At 38.4% G+C, this 7,362-nt stretch overlaps 1 pseudogene; it reads right to left on the bottom strand.

Moving 5' to 3' along the window:
- Positions 1-205: 205 nt before the first annotated feature.
- On the bottom strand, positions 206-1,181 carry LOC138387376 (mediator of RNA polymerase II transcription subunit 6 pseudogene; annotated as a pseudogene).
- Positions 1,182-7,362: the final 6,181 nt, after the last annotated feature.

The following is a 7,362-nucleotide window of genomic DNA, read 5'->3' as shown; positions in this document are numbered from 1 at the left end:
AAATTCTTAGGTATTTTCATATGGTAGGTAATAGGGAGCCTCCGTAAGTTTTTGAGCAAGTAGTAGCATTTTAAGGACCATCCTAAGTGTTTAAAAGTATAATCTTTTAGATAAAGGACAGAATGAGAGTGTGTATGATTTTTTGTCAGTAATTTTTTTTTTAAGCAATATGTACAAATGCCTTTATTTTGTTTTTAAACATATATAGCAGTACACATGAGTGGGTAGGCTGCTCATGTCCAAGGAAAGGTTACAAAAGATACAGAAGAAATATTCACATAGAAAGCATCATGGGAATAACACCATTTCTTAAAGAACAAGCACATTTCATACAAATGAGAGGGTTCTGGCAAAGTACTTTAAAGCTCAAGAGCGCGCCACGGTACTGAGGTATAATAGCTGAGGTGAGGAGTATTGCAGGCTTCTCTTTTGTCCAATATTCACTGAAGTCTCATCCGTTTCTCAGGGGGACCTTTAACGCTCACTGTCTGTTGGACATTCTTTGTGGTCTCCTTCTCCTCAGATTTTACAGTTTCGGGTATAGGTTCTGCCTCTTTTTTTGTCTGATCCACTGGGACTGGCTTTTCTCCAGACTTTTGCTGTACAAATCTGGGTGGAAACTTTTGCCTGAGGTCTACGAGTAAAGCATCCACACGTTGTCTCTGAAAAATAGAGCTTGGTTCTTCTTTCCTTTTGGCTTTAGGTTTAACTTTATCTTGCTCTTCATGATCTTTGAAGTGCCACCAGTACCCTTTGGAAGGATGATATCGACAATATGACATAGCTTCATCAAAAGCTGACTGAATGCCATGCACTGCAGTAAGCACTCTGGAGTTTATAACTGATCCCAAGTCTGGTGCCTGATAGATCACTCCAGCAATGATATAGTAATCAGCTAGTGGGATAACTTGTGCAGGGGATTGCCACTGTTGCTTCCGAATGATAAAAAGAATGGGCTCCTGCGCATGTAAAAGGATGTATTCAACTCCAACCATCTGATTCAAGTGTTCTAATGTTAGCCTCTACATTTTGACCACTTCATTATTACACGTCCTATCATAAAAAGGATTACTTCTTTCTGAAAAGTAATCCAGGACACTACCACTGTTCAAAATGGGGATCCAAGAGCTGTCGACCCAAGAGATTCCCAGCAGATTATCTCGGATATCCACCGCCGCCATAATTCCAAAAGTGTTCCTTTTGTCAGTAATTTAAACAAATTTTAAAAATATAAACATGAGAATGAGGATAATTTCTTGTAGGCCTTAGACAAAAACATGTTGGGATATTGAGACTGTGGGGGGAAAAATCAGACCACCACTGAGTCCTGTTTTGTCCTCATATCTTAGTGGTGACCTCATGTGGAAGAGAATCGTGCAACCTTTTTGTGCACAATGCACATCTCTTGGGGCAACTGCCTAGCACAAAATTCCCCTTTACTGTAAATGGCTCCAGTGCACAGGCCCAAAGCCCCAGTGGCCTTATCAGATTTAGGCTATTTGCCCCTTGGCTGCTGCCAGTTGATTCAGAGGTAGACACCCAACTAAAATTGGTGCAATTATAGTCATTCTCAGGAACCTGAAACACAGAGCAGCACAGAGCCTGGGAATTGCTGGACTTAAATTAGTGAGAGCGTGTCCTGAAGAGAAGACCCACCCACTGCTGCTGTTCTGACCCCAGAGCTGGGTAGGTCCCTGCTCTTCCCTGAATATTGGTTCTTCTTTTCCTTCCATCCCTTTTTATGCTTCAGCCAGCCTGTGGGGTTTCCATTGCTTACAACCAACAGGATCTTAATAGCTTTCTACTCAGGATTGAAATAGGGCCACCAAACTGTACAGATGAAGAATCTAGCACTAATTGGAATCTCCTGGTGTGACAAACAGCTAAAATGGTGTCAACATCTAATCAGAGCTGTATCTTCACTGCAACAATCCTTAATAACTGTTCTGCCAAGTAAACACAGACCCTGGGGTTCTTGGTTATCAGGATTGGCATTTGAAAATCCTGAATATGAGACTACCATGGTTAAAATCAAGGAATCAAAGGTTTTGTAAAGAGTTCAGTGTTTTCCATTTGGAAATATGTATTTATCCTAAGAGGTAAAGAACTTATTTGTGTCCATTTATCCTCTCCTCCTTTCCTAAAGTCTCAGAGGATGAGGGAAGCCTCGTTATGCAGATCGTCAGCTGCCAACTGTGCCTTTGATCCTGTTTCCTTTTGCTTCTCCTTTTGCTTCATCTGTCATCATCCCGACCCCTAACTTTTTCCTCTTTCTTGTCGGCTTTTTTTTTTTCTTCAGCCTATAAACAGGTTCAAGTCTCTCTTATCCTAAGAAACTTCTCCAATGACTCATTGTCCCTTACCAACTACTGCCTAATCCCTGATCCACTTTAAAAAAAAAAACAACTTTGTTTAGAACAGTTTTTACAGAAAAATTGCAAATATCCAATAGAGAGTTCCCATAAACCCCACACCCAGTTTCTCACATTATTAACATTTTATGTTAGTATGGTTCTCTTATTACAATTAATGCACCAATATTGATACCTCATTATTAACTGAGGTCCACACTTTACTTAGATTTCCTTATGTTTTCCTAATGTCCTTTTTCTGTTCTAGGACCCCATGCAGGATACCACATTACATTTAATTGTCATGCCTCTAGGCTCCTTTTGGCTGTGACGGTTTTGCAGATTTTTTAAAATTTTTTAATTTCAGCATATTATGGGGGGTACAAATGTTTAGGTTACATATATTTCCTTTGCCCCGCCCAAATCAGAGCTTCAGGTGTGTCCATCCCCCAGACCTTGCACACCGTACCCATTAGGTGTGTATATACCTATCCCCTCCTCCCCACTCCCATCTGTCCGACACTCGATGAATGCTATTACTATATGTGCACTGAAGTGTTGATCAGTTAATATCAGTTTGATGGTGACTACATGCGGTGCTTGTTTTTCCATTCTTGGGATACTTCACTTAGTAGAATGGGTTCCACAGACTTTGTTTTTGATGATCTTGGCAGTTTACAGGACAGCTGGGCAGGTATTTTGTAAAATGTCCCTCTTGGGATTTGTTTGATATTTTTCTCATGATTTGGTGGGGTTATGAATTTTTAGGAGATAGACCACAGAGGTTAAGGATCATTTTTACCACATCATATCAAGGGTACATATTACCAACATGACTTATCACTGTTGATGTTAACCTTGATTACCTGGCTGAGGTAGTGCTTGTTAGGTTTCTCCATTGTAAAGTTATTCTTCCCTCTCTCCTCTCCTTCTTTTACACACTGGACTCTTCGGAAGGAAGTCACCATGGGAAGCTCACACTTAAGGAATGGAGGAGTTAGACTCTACCTCTTTGTGGATGGAGTATCTACATAAATTATTTGGAATTCTACATGGGAAATTTCCCTCTTCTACTTTTTAAATTCACTTTTAAAAATTTACATGCAGTAAAATCCACTGTTTTGGTGTACAGTTCTATGAGCTTTGACAAATGTGTTTACTTATGTAACCACTACCAAAATAAACATGCAGAATAGTCCCATTACATCCCAAATTCTTTTGTCTGTTTTTTTGTACTCAACTGCTCCTCCATCCACAACTCTTGACAGCCACTAAACCAGTTTCTGTTGCTATTGTTTTGCCTTTTCCAGAAGGCAAATTGAGTAATACAGTATGTAGCCTTTTGATTCTGGCATCTTTCATTTATCATAATACATTTGAGATTCACCCATGTGGTGTATATCAGTAGTTCATTTCATTTTAATGGAGGGTAGTATTCCACTGTATGGGTGAGCCATAGTTTATGCATTCACCAGCTGAAGGACGTTAGGGCTGTTTCCAGTTTTTGGCGATTATGAATAAAGTCACTAGAAATATTTACATACAGGTTTTTGTGAGGTAATTTTTTATTTCACTTGGTGAGTATGAGTCCTCATGTTATGGCAAGTACATGCTTGATTTTACAAGGAACTTACAATGTGTAGAAATATTTACATACAGGTTTTTGTGAGGTAATTTTTTATTTCACTTGGTGAGTATGAGTCCTCATGGTATGGTAAGTACATGCTTGACTTTACAAGGAACTTACAGTGTGTTTTCCAAAGTGGGTGTATTATTTTGCATTCCTGGCAGCAATGCATGAGTGTTCCAGTTGCTCCGTATCCTCTCTAGCACTTGGTATTATCAGTTTTTTGTTTTGTTTTGAGCCATACATAATCCAAATAAATAAGTATTGAGATCTCACCAGATTTTAAAAAATCTTTTATTTTATATTTTAAAATTGACACCATAATTATATATATTTTGATACATATCATGTATAGTGATCAGATCAGGGTCATGAGCATATCCAAAATCTCAAACATTTATAATTTCTTTGTGCTGGGAACATTCAATATCCTCCTTCTAGCTATTCGAAACAATATATTATTGACTATAGTCATCCTACAGTGGTATAGAACACTAGAACTTATTTCTCCTATCTAGCTGTAATTTTGTACCCTTTATAATTGGATTTTTTTTTTTTTTGAGACAGCGTCTCACTCTGTTGCCCAGGCTAGAGTGCCGTGGCATCAGCCTTGCTCACAGCAACCTCAAACTCCTGGGCTCAAGCGATCCTCCTGCCTCAGCCTCCAGAGTAGCTGGGACTACAGGCATGCGCCACCATGCCCGGCTAATTTTTTCTGTATATATTTTTAGTTGTCCATATAATTTCTTTCTATTTTTAGTAGAGACGGGGTCTCGCTCTTGCTCAGGCTGGTCTTGAACTCCTCAAACGATCCACCCGCCTCGGCCTCCCAGAGTGCTAGGATTACAGGCGTGAGCCACCGCGCCCGGCCTTATAATTGGATTTTTATAGTGACTAATAATTTTGAACTTCTTTTCCTGTGCTTATTTGCCATTAGTTTTTGTGAAGTGTCTGTTTAAATCTTTTGTCCATTTTTAAAAATTGGGTTTCTTGTCTTCTTATCATTGAGTTTTTAATATCTTTATATTCTAGATATAATTCCTTTTTCAGTTATGGCTTTACAAAAATTTTCTTCCAATCTGTAGCTTGTCCTTTCATTCTCTGGACAATGTCTTTTGCAGAGCAATATGTTTAATTTGATGAAGTCCAGTTTATCAATTTTGTCTTTTATGGGTTGTGCTCTTGGTGTCATACCTAAGAACTCTTTGCCTAAGCCAAGATCACAAAAGATTTTGCCTTATGTTTGATAGGAAAATAAGTTTGTAGTTTTATTGTTTACACTTAAGTCTTTGACCAATTTTTAATTAATTTTTGCATAAGGTACAAGGTATGAATCGATATTCATTGTTTTGTATACGACGTCCAATTGTTCTAACACCCTTTGTTGAAAAGACTTTCTTCATTGAATTGCTTCTACACCTTCCTTGGAAATCAATTGGCCATTATCACAAGTGTTTGCAGATGTCCAGACTCATCAAATTGCATGCATTAAATAAGTGCATCAATTATACCTCAATAAGCTGTTAGAAAAATCAATTGCCAACTTTTGTATGGGTCTATTTTTAGATTCTCTATTCTGTTCTATTGATCTATGTCTTTATCCTTTTGCCCAAACTACACTGTTGTCTTCATTAGTGTAGCTTTTCAGTTAGTCTTAAAATCAGGTAGTGTGAGTCCTCCATCTTTGTTCTTTTTCAAAATGGTTTTGAGTATTCCAGTCCCTTTGCCTTTCCATATAAATTTTAGAATGAGTTTGTTGATTGGGATGAAATATCTTGTTGGCATTTTAATTGGAATTGCATTAAATCTTTAGATTAGCTTGGGGAAAACTATCATAAGAGTCATTGACTCTTATAACCCATGAACACAATTTATCCCTCCATTTATTTAGGTCATCTCTGATTTCTTTTACTGGTGTTTAGTAGTTTTCTGTGTATAGATCCTGCACATAGTTTATGTAGTTTTTATAGTTTCAATTTCCAAATTTTCATTGCCAGTATAGAGACATACAATTGATTTTGGTATTGCCCTTATATTCTGTGACCTTGCTAAACTTAAATATTAGTTCTAGGGGATTTTTTTTGTAGATTCTTTGGGATTTTTCATGTAGGCAATCGTGTTATCTGTGAACAGAGACAGTTTTAATTATTATTTGCCAATCTCTATGCTTTAATTTCTTTTTCTTTCTTCATTGCGCTGGCTAGGATTTCTAGCATGATGTTGAATAGGAGTGGTGAAAGCAGACATCCAATCTTAGGGGGAAAGCATTCAGTTTTTCAACATTATATATGATGTTGGCTCTTTATCAGGTTATGGAGGCCTCTAGGTGCTGAGGATAGCCTCTAGCCAACAGCCAGCAGGAATCCAGGGTCTTCAGTTTCATAGCCTCAAGGAAATTGATTTTACCAGCACTCTGAGGGAGCTTGGAAGTGGAGTCTTCCTTAGTCCTATTAGTTTCCTGTTGCTGCTGTAAAACATTACCACAAAATAACACAAGTTTATTATCTCACAACACTATGGGTCAAAAGAGGTCAAAAGACCCCAAAATGAGTCTTATAGGGGATAAAATCAGGTTGTCAGCAGGCCTGTATTCCTTCTGGAGGCTCTGGGGAAGAATCATTCCTTGCCTTTTCCAGCTTTTTGAGGCCACTGTATTCTTTGGCTTGTGGCCCCTTCCTCTATCTTCAAAGGCAACAATAGGTGGTTGGAATCCCTCTCACATTGTATCTCTCTGATTTCTTCCATTGTCACATCTCCTTCTCTAACTCTCATGTCTCTTTCTCTTCTAAGGAGGCTTGTGATTACATTAGACCTACTGTATAATCCAGAATAATCTTCCTATTTTAAGATGCTTTACTGAATCATATCTGCAAAGTCCCTCTTGCCATGTAAGACAACATTCACAAGTCCTGGGGATGAGGACACTACCATTTTTTGAGGGACCATTATTCTGCCTACTACACTAGTCAAACCCCCATATGAGAATACACCCCAGCCAACACCTAAATTGCAGCCTTATGAGACCCTAGACACAGTACCCTGCTAAGCTATGCATGAACTCTTCACCCACAGAAAGTGTGAGATAATAAACATGTTTTAAGCCACTATATTCATGGTAATTTGTTAAGCAGCAATAGGCTTATGGTTATTCATAATATGTCCTCATTATCCTTTTTTTTTCTTTTGAGACAGCGTCTCACTGTGTTGCGCAGGCTGGCCTCAAGCAATTGCCCGTCTAAGTCTCCCAAGTAGCTGGAACTATAGGTGCGTGTCACTGTGCCCAGCTCTCATTATCCTTTTAACATCTGTAGGGTCTGCCCTACAAATTTTATTTCATTCATGAATGTACCTTTTTAAATTCCAGATATTGGTAATTTGTATCTT

Source organism: Eulemur rufifrons, chromosome 7, assembly GCF_041146395.1.
Source record: "Eulemur rufifrons isolate Redbay chromosome 7, OSU_ERuf_1, whole genome shotgun sequence".
NCBI lineage: Eukaryota > Metazoa > Chordata > Mammalia > Primates > Lemuridae > Eulemur > Eulemur rufifrons.
This window is presented reverse-complemented; position numbering and strand designations above follow the sequence as displayed.